Source organism: Cetorhinus maximus, chromosome 6 (genome assembly GCF_964194155.1).
Source record: "Cetorhinus maximus chromosome 6, sCetMax3.hap1.1, whole genome shotgun sequence".
Taxonomy (NCBI): Eukaryota; Metazoa; Chordata; class Chondrichthyes; order Lamniformes; family Cetorhinidae; genus Cetorhinus; species Cetorhinus maximus.
In genome coordinates, this window is record NC_135884.1 from 115,613,883 (window position 1) to 115,624,347 (window position 10,465).

Genomic DNA, 10,465 nt, shown 5'->3' on the forward strand with positions numbered 1-10,465 from the left:
CTCCTCTTCCATTACAGCAGTCCTCATTATAGATAATCAAAAATTGAATGAATAACACTTTTAAAAAGTTGTTTAAAAAAATAACAATAAACCTCCCATAAAAACAGACTATCATATAGGCTGGATATGAAAAATAGAGTATTTCTACTTATGCAATAAACTAATATACATGTATGCCATTCATGAGTTAACAGGTCAGTACAAAGTTGAATAAACTCTTCAGATTTCATCTGCTCTTCCTCAATCATCCATGAAATGACATCTATGTTACTTTTATTGGCAGTTAATGATAATTGACTGACAACTATTTTTTAAAACATATCATGTAACAGCAGATAATTGGCTCCACGATTTTGAAAAATAATTCAAAGTAGTGCAACGTAGAGAATTTGAATTATTTGACTGAATTTAAGATGATAATTTATACAGAGTATACAGAACAGATACTGAAATCTGGGCTCCGTATTTTGCATTATTCTGCGCAAGAGTGCCAAGTGATCCTTTGTGTTGACATAAATATCAATTGTCTCATTTAAGTGCACTTAAGTTACGCTATTCATTGGCATTCTAGAATTCCAGAGGGTTATCAAGGAGGAAATCGATTTTAATTTCATGGTTCATGTGCTGCAACCATTTCCATTTCTTCCTAAGATAAAAGCAAAAAACTGCGGATGCTGGAAATCGAAAACAAAAACAAAAATACCTGGGAAAACTCAGCAGGTCTGGCAGCATCTGTGGAAGGGAGCACAGATAACGTTTCGAGTCCGCATGACTCTTCAACAGAACTAAGGAAAAATAGAAAAGGGGTGAAATATAAGCTGGTTTGCGGGGGCGGGGGGGGTGGGGGGTGGTGGGGGGGGCGGTTGGGATAAGAGAGCTGGATAGAGGGCCAGTGATAGGTGGAGATAACCAAAAGATGTCTCAGACAAAAGGCCAAAGAGGTGTTGAAGGTGGTGATATTATCTAAAGGAATGTGTTAATTAAGGGTAGAAAGCAGGACAAGCAAGGTACAGATAGCCCTAGTGGGGGTGGGGTGGGGTGAAGGAATTGAAAAAGGCTAAAAGATAGAGATAAAACAATGGCTGGAAATACATTTAAATATAATGGAAATAGGTGGGAAAAGAAAAATCTATATAAATTATTGAAAAAAACAAAAAGGAGGGGTAAAAAATCAGAAAGGGGTTGGGGATGGAGGAGAGAGTTCATAATCTAAAATTGTTGAACTCAATATTCAGTCCGGAAGGCTGTAAAGTGCCGAGTCGGAAGATGAGGTGCTGTTCCTCCAGTTTGCGTTGAGCTTCACTGGAACAATGCAGCAAGCCAAGGACGGACATGTGGGCATGAGAGCAGGGTGGAGTGTTGAAATGGCAAGCGACAGGGAGGTCTGGGTAATGCTTGCGGACAGAACGAAGGTGTTCTGCAAAGCGGTCACCCAGTCTGCGTCTGGTCTCTCCAATGTAGAGGAAACCGCATTGGGAGCAACGAATGCAGTAGACTAAGTTGAGGGAAGTACAGGTGAAATGCTGCTTCACTTGAAATGAGTGTTTGGGCCCTTGGACGGTGAGGAGAGGGGAAGTAAAGGGGCAGGTGTTGCATCTTCTGCGGTTGCATGGGAAGGTGTCGTGGGAGGGGGTTGAGGTGTAGGGGGTGATGGAGGAGTGGACCAGGGTGTCACGGAGGGAACGATCCCTACGGAATGCCGCCGGGGGGGTGAAGGGAAGATGTGTTTGGTGGTGTCATCATGCTGGAGTTGGCGGAAATGGCGGAGGATGATCCTTTGAATGCGGAGGCTGGTGGGGTGATAAGTGAGGACAAGGGGGACCCTATCGTGTTTCTGGGAGGGAGAAGAAGGTGTGAGGGCGGATGCGCGGGAGATGGGCCGGACACAGTTGAGGGCCCTGTCAACCACCGCGGGTAGAAAACCTCGGTTAAGGAAGAAGGACTCATGTCAGAGGAACTGTTTTTGAAAGTGGCATCATCAGAACAGATGCGACGGAGGTGAAGGAACTGAGAGAATGGGATGGAGTCCTTACAGGAGGCGGGGTGTGAGGAGCTGTAGTCGAGGTAGCTGTGGGAATCGGTAGGCTTGTAATGGATATTGGTGGACAGTCTATCACCAGAAATTGAGACAGAGAGGTCAAGGAAGGGAAGGGAAGTGTCAGAGATGGACCATGTGAAAATGATGGAGGGGTGGAAATTGGTAGCAAAATTAATAAAATTTTCCAGGTCCAGACAAGAGCATGAAGCAGCACCGAAGTAATCATCAATGTGCCGGAGAAAGAGTTGTGGGAGGGGGCCGGAGTAGGACTGGAACAAGGAATGTTCCACATACCCCATAAAGAGACAGGCATAACTGGGGCCCATGCGGGTACCCATAGCCACACCTTTTATTTGGAGGAAGTGAGAGGAGTTAAAGGAGAAATTGTTCAGTGTGAGAACAAGTTCAGCCAGACGGAGGAGAGTAGTAGTGGATGGGGATTGTTTGGGCCTCTGTTCAAGGAAGAAGCGGAGAACCATCAGACCATCCTGGTGGGGGATGGAGGTGTAGACGGATTGGACGTCCATGGTGAAGAGGAGGCAGTTGGGGCCAGGGAACTGGAAATTGTTGGTATGATGTAGGGTGTCAGAGGAATCATGGATGTAGGTGGGAAGGGACTGGACAAGGGGAGAGAGAATGGAGTCAAGATAGCGAGAAATGAGTTCCGTGGGGCAGGAACAGGCTGACACGATCGGTCTTCCGGGACAGTCCTGTTTGTGAATTTTGGGTAGGAGTTAGAAGCGGGCGGTCCGGGGTTGGGAGACTATCAGGTTCTTTTTCTTTCAGGTGCAAAGTAACGCAAGCTCCAACACCATTGACACCAACACCCATCCAGGACCCTCCGATCATTTTTCCAGGTAATTCTGTTTTTGTTTTGGATTTCCAGCATCCGAGTAGTTTTTTGTTTTTATATACATATGAACATACGATCAAGGAGCAGGAGTAGGCCATTCAGCCCCTCGAGCCTGCTCTGCCTCTTAGTGATATCATGGCTGATCTGATAGTAACCTCAAATCTGCATCCTGCCTACCCCTGATAACCTATCACCCCTTTGCTTACCAAAAAGTCTATCCACCTCTGCCTTAAAAATATTCAAAGACTGGGCAGAATCATCCCAGATTTGCACTAAGTGCGGAAGCGGGCAGGTAAAATTACGTTTTATCCGTCAGCCACAATGGCAGCTTTACACGTCGTATCGTCTCAAACCCGCTGCATTAATTATGCATTCCCGAGAAATACACCGGTTCCATGGCGGGCAGGCAAATCATCTCGCCGCTTCATCACGCCAGGCGCCATATTTAAAATGCAGCCACGCGCACACCTCTCAGTGCTCCCAGCCCAGGACTGCTGCACAGACGGCATGGCTCTGAAGGACCAGACCCCAGGTTTAGTGACACGTTCCTTGAGCGCCTCTTGAACGCCATGGAGGCCCGCCATGATGTCCTCTACCCCCCTCTGGCCACAGAATGGGCAGCTGCATCACCAGTCCAGCATTGGAGGCAGTGACAGCGGTGGTCAGCGCCAATGCCCTGCAAATGAGGATAGCCACCCAGTGCCACTACAGGATGAATGGTCTCATCTGTTCTGCCAGGGTAACTCACTCTTCTCATCACTCTCAACTCACACACTCACAAACCCATCACACATCCACAGGGATCTCATATCTCAAGGGAACAACACCACTAACTCTCTCACACACCCTCACATCTCCATCAGGCTCATACCCTCTCAAGCTCATGTCTTCATCCCATTCATGCCTCTGCTCACCACACAAACATTTCATGCAGTGCCATGCATACTGCTCACACTCTCTCCATGTTTTCATGCAGGAAAAGCAACATCAGCAGGGAGTGATCCCAGGCCGGAGGTTGAATGACCCACATTAGGCCCCTCACTCACTTTGAGGAGTGTGCCATCGCGCTGACTGGTGAGGACGTGGACCCTGCCTGCAGCGACGGTAGGTCGGCGGTGAACAACCGCGTGAGGATCCTGCACCACATCATCCCTCCCTCAATGCAACTGTGAGTGCTCCCTCTGCTGCTTTTGACTCTGTTGTCATACACTAATTATCTCTACTTTGTTGACAGGGAGCTCTTCCAAGCGACCAACACCCTCAGCCAGCCTGTCCCTCAGCTGCATCTATGCCCTCACCTCCAGCCAAGAGGACACCTCCTCCATTGAAGAGCTGGAAGTAAGCAGCATGGAAGACCCATCACAGCGCTTACCCACACCCTGCACCAGTGCAGAGACACACACCTCAGTGGGACCTACATCTAGAGCAGGTTCAGGTTCACAATCTAGTGGTCACTGCATGGACGCACATCCGCAGCAGGAAGGGGCAGGTTCGGCCGAGCTCCCCAGCACTCAGAGGACTGCCGGGGAAGAGGCATCTGTGAGGTCCGAGTCAGATGACAAGCCTCTGGATTTGGCCTTCCAACTCATCCTGGAAAGTCAGCAGAAGGCGGGGGGAACATTACGCAGAGCTGTTGGAAGCCTTCAGCGGAGTGGCTCACGAGCCAGAGGAGTGCTCTCTAATGAAGTGGTACCCACGTGTGCGTGTATGGACGTCTCATGGGGACTCCCCAAGAGGCAGTCATGGAGCTATCAGACCCCCTCCCTTGCACGTTCACCCCCTCCTCCCCCGTACATCCTCCCCTCTCCCAGCCTCACCCCCCACCGACACCCTCATTCCCCCCTCCCAACCCCACCCCGCTGACACCTTTATTAACCCCCCAACCTCACCCCCCGACATCTCTTCCTCTGCCAGTCGATTCTATACTTTCCACTCCCACCCCCTCGACCACCATCTGTTGTGAGCATCAACGGTGACTTTCCAACTTCCGTGAGCTGCTTCGCAGCAGAGCCATGTCCGTGAGAATCCACCCAGCATGCCACGGACGTTCCTCTAATGTGCTGTTGTTGTCGGACTTCAGCATCCTCTGCTGCTTGGATGTCCATGATGTGAGCAAGGCCCTGGCGGTAACTTCTGCATGTCACAGTTGTCAAAACGTGTTCTGCACCGGTGTGTTTTTCCGCCAACATGGGCAGACAATCCAGCTTGGGGGTTGGATGAGTCCAGGGGCTGGCCTTATACCGAAATGCTGATCTATTACAATGAGGTTCCCAATGTCCGATGGCGGGGAACGTGGTCTGCCATTGATGGGCTGAGCGGACGATCACAAACTGGTTTCACGACGTTGTGAACCCAATTTTAGGCCTTCTCGCCATATTGTATGTTCACACCACCGAACACACCCGACGCCAGCATCAGATTCTGCCCTCTGCTTCCACTGCCTTTTCAGGAAGAGAGTTCCAAAGACTCACGACCCTCTGAGAGCAAAAAATTCTCCTCATCTCCATTTTTAATGGGCGATCCTTTATTTTTAAACAGTGACTCCTAGTTCTAGATTCTCCCACAAGAGAACATCTGCTCCACATTCACCCTGTCAAGAACCCTCAGGATTTTATTTGCTTCACACAGATAGTGTGTCGTCCCTTATACTTTTTCTTATTCATTAGAATGTACCTATTCTGTGTATTTTGAATTATACACTTAAATATTAGCCATTGCATCTCCATTGACCTATCCCTTAACCTAATTTGCCAATTCATTTTAGCCAGCTCTGCTTTCATGCCCTCACAATTGGCCTTATTTAAATTTAAAAACATAGTCTTGGACCCACTCCTCTCTCCCACAAACTGAATGTAAAATTCAATCATATTATGGCCGCTGCTACCTAGGGGCACCTTCGCTATGAGGTCATTAATTAATCCCATTTCATTGCACAATACCAGGAGTAGTATAGCCTGTTCTCCGGTTAGCTCAAGAACATGCTGTCCTAGAAACAGAGAAACTAGGAACAGGAGTAGGCCATTCGACCCTTCGAGCCTGCTCCGCCACTCAATATGATCATGGCTGATCCTCTATCTCAACGCCATATTCCCACTTTCTCTCCATACCCCTTGATGCCCCTAATAGCCAAAAATTTAGCAATTTCTTTCTTGAATATACTTAGTGACCTGGCCTCCACAGCTTTCTGTGGTAGAGAATTCCACAGGTTGACCACCCTCTGAGTGAAGAAATTTTTCCTCATCTCGTCCCTAAATGGCCTGCCCCATATCCTGATACTGTGGCCCCTGGTTCTAGACTCGCCACCAGGGGAAACATCCTCCCTTCATCTGTCTGTCTAGCCCTGTTAGAATTTTATACGTTTCAATCAGATCCCCTCTCATTCTTATAAACTCTAGTGAATACAGGCCCAGTTGAACAAATCTATCCTTATCCAACAATCCTGCCATCCCCAGTATCAGCCTAGTGATTCTTCACTGCACTCCCTCTATGGCAAGTATATCCTTTCTTAGGTAGGGAGACCAAAACTGCACACAATACTCCAGGTGTGGTCTCACCAAGGCCTTGTACAGCTGCAGTGAGACATCCCTACTTCTGAATGCAAATCTTCTTGCAATGAAGACCAACATACCATTTGCCTTCCTAATTGCTTGCTGCACCTGCCTATTTACTTCATTGACTGGTGTACAAGGACACCCAGATCCCTTTGTACATCCACATTTCCCAATATATCCCCATTTAAAGAATACTCTGCCTTTCTGATTTTCACACCGAAGTGTATAACTTCACATTTATCCTCGTTACACTGCATCTGCCATGTGTTTGCCCACACATACAACTTGTCTAAATCGCCCTGAAGCCTCCTTGTATCCTCCTCACAACTCACAACCCCGCCCAGTTTTGTGTCATCAGCAAACTTGGAAATATTGCATTTGGTTTCCTCGTAGATATGGAGATCAAAATTGCACGCAATACCCCAGTTTTGGTCTCACCAAGGCCTTGCATAATTGCAGTAAGACTAAGAAACTATCCCAGAAACATTCTAGGCTACCTTTGCCCATCTGACTTTTCCAGTCTATATGTAAATTAAAATCTCCGGTGATTATCGCTGTGCCTTTCTGACAAGCTCCCATTATTTCTTCCTTTATGCTCCATCCTACCATGTGGTTACTATTAGGGGACCTGTACACGACTCCCACAAGTGACTTCTTGCCTTTACCATTTCAAATCTGTACTCAAACCGTTTCTATATCCTGGTTTCCTAAACTTAGGTCATCCCTCTCTATTGTGCTAATAACATCATTAACTAACAGAGCCACCCTCCACATTTTCCTCACTCCTGTCCTTCCTAAATGTCCTATACCCTTTAATGTTCAGGTCCCAATCCATGTCCTCCTGCAGCCATGCCTCTGTAAAGGCTATCAAATCATATTTATTTATTTCTATGTGTGCTCCCTGTTCATCTGTTTTGTTTTGAATGCTTTGTGCATTCTGATACAGAGCCTTTAGCTTTATCCTTTTGTTCTTTTAATAACCTTTAGTCTCATCTATTGATTTACTGTTAGATTTGTACTCTCTATTCCTTCCTGTCATGGCCTGCTTTACATTTCCTTTTGACTTGACTCTACTCTTTGATTTACCATATTTTCCCAAATTTGTACCCTTGCCCCACTACTTAGTTTAAAACTCTCTCTACTTCCCTAGTAATGCAGCTCGCAGGAACACCGTCCCAGCACGGTTCAGGTGTAAATCCCACTTTCCCCAGTATTGGTGTCAATGACCCACAAACCGGAACCCACTTCTCCCACACCAGGCTTTGAACCACACATTTACCTCCCTAATCTGATTCATCCTATGTTCAGGCTCAGGTAATAATCCAGAGATTATGACCTTTAACGTTTTTCTTCTTAATTTGGTGCCAAGCTCCTCATATTGACTATGCAGAACATCCTTCTTTGTCCTGCCTATGTCATTGGTACCAATATGGACCATGGCAACTGGGTCCTCCCCATCCCACTACAAATTCCTCTCCAGCCCCGAGTAGATGTCCCGAACCCTGGCACAGCTGTCTGGACTCACGCTTTTTGCTTCAGAGAATGAAGTCAATCCCCCTGACAATACTATCCCCTACTACCACTACATTCCTTGTAACTCCCCCGCTTGAATGGCTTCCTGTACTACAGTGTCATGGCAGTCAGTTCATCCACCCAGCAGCTCCCACTCTCATCCAAACATGCTGAAAAAACCTCAAAGCTGTTGGACAATTGCAAGGGCTGAGGCTCCTGCACTCCTGCCCTCTGGGTCCCCTTACCTGCCTTACTTGCAGTCACACCCTCCCGAACCTGACCACTGACAAATCAGAAGACTCTAACCTAAGGGGTGTGACTGCCTCATGGAATGAAGTGTCCAGGTAACTTTCCCCCTCCCCTATGTGCTGCAGTGTCTGCAGCTCGGCCTCCAGCTCAATAACTCAAAGTCGAAGCTCCTGCAGTCGCAAATACTTGCTGCAGATGTGTTTGCCCCGGATCACACAAGTATCCAGAAGCTCCCAAATCCTGCAATTGTAGCACACCACCTGCCCTGCCATCTCCAATATGTGTTAACTAATTAATAATTGCTAATTAATTAAAATCAATAAAGCCTACACCTCCCAATAGGTTTTGGCACTGCCAGTAAACATTACATTACTGATAAAACAATATAGCACTTACAATACTGATAAAACTAATAATACCAGTCACTGGTTTACCTGTTCCTTCTGCTGCACCAAAGTGGAAATCAAATACTGGAGGCTAATAAAAGAGTAGAAGAAAAGCATCTCCTCCCCACCCTTCACTGAACTCTCCACTCAGCACATTTTACTTCTTGCAGTAAACCTTACCTAAAGTACCTCTTTCCCCAAATTCCCCACTTTGAATAAAATTCCCAAATATACGCACTTGGTCTCTATCTCACTCAGGCCGAAGTCTCCCGTCACTTACCACGTGCCTCTTACTGAATATGGTATGCAAAATTTTACTAAATTATGTGCCTTACAGTAATACACATTTACTTCCACAAAGTTGTTGAGGCGCAGAAAGAAAAAGCATGTTTATTTATAAACTGTCTTTCACATTCTCTGGATGTCCCAAAGTACTTCACAGCCAACAAATTACTTTTTGAAGTAAAGCCACTGTTGTTTTATAGAAAAATGTGGCAGGCAATTTATGGACAGCAAGGTCCCACAAACAGTAATGTAACAAATGAACAGTTAATCTATATTTGCTGGCATTGAAAGACAAATGCCCACCATGAAAACTCCCAGCGATTCTTTGAATAGTGCCATTGGACAGTTGACGTCAATCTGAAAACACAGCTTCAATGTCTCATCCAAAATCTGACAATACCGCACTTTCTCAGTACTGCATTGATTTGTTAACCTAGATTACATTCTCAGGCCTGGGTGGGGACTTAAATCGTGAACTTCTGACTAAAAGGTGAGAGTGCTAACACTGTGCCAAACTGACAGCTGGCTGAGTAATAAAACCTTGCTTTGCATTGTAGTTATGTAATGAGGTGACTCGGGGCAACAATATTTTATATTATGCACATTTGTATAATTTTGCATATATGCACAGGGCTGTATACATACATTAAACTCCTGATGTATTTTTATGGAAAACATTTTTTCCTAGTTACCTATATAAAAAAGGAAAAAATAAGGATTTCCACTTATATAGTGCCTTTCATGAAGCCACAAAGTGACTGCAGCCAATTAAGTAAATTGTTGTAATGTAGGAAACATGGTAGTCAATTTTCACAGAGCAAGCTCCCACAAACAGCAATGTGATAATGACAAGATGATATGTTTTAGTTATATTGATTAAGCGATAAATATTCGCCAAGATAAAAGAAAGAACTCCTCCATTCTTCTCCGAGATAGTGTCTTGGGATAGATTACATCCACCTTAGAGGACAGACATTTAATAATTCATCCAAGAGGACAGTACCCAGTGCAATACTCCCTCAGTTACTGCTCTGAAATGTCAACCTGGATTAAGTCTTTAGAGTGGGGCTTGAATCAACAACCTGTAGATACAAAGATGAAAGTGCTACTATTGAGTCATGACTAACATCCAACAGAAGCCAGATGTTGTATGTGGGTATTATTGGTGGGTTGCAGTTGAAAGTTCACCTCCAAGTTTTGTTCTCAAGTATTTTAAGTGCTACTGGCATAAAGCCTATTGTCCACAGATCAGTGATGTGGCATCTTAGAGATCCAACACAACCAACAAAATAATGTCTATCAATGTTGTTGTAGTCCTACAAATAATTTTAGCTTTTAGTCTTATATCTGGTTTTTGTTCAATGTTATTTTATTTATAGTGTTAGGAAATAGAGATAGTTTAAGTAAGTTATACTGGTATTTGTGGGTGTTAGGAATGAGCTTTAGCTTTAATGTTTAAGTTTGATTTGTATTTCTGTATCTGAGTGTTACAGAAAGGTCAAGTTGAGTTTCAGTTTTACTTTAAAAGTGCTTGCATTTCGAATGAGAGTTTACAACTGTAAGAGAAGTTAAGCAAACACAAGAGTAAAAA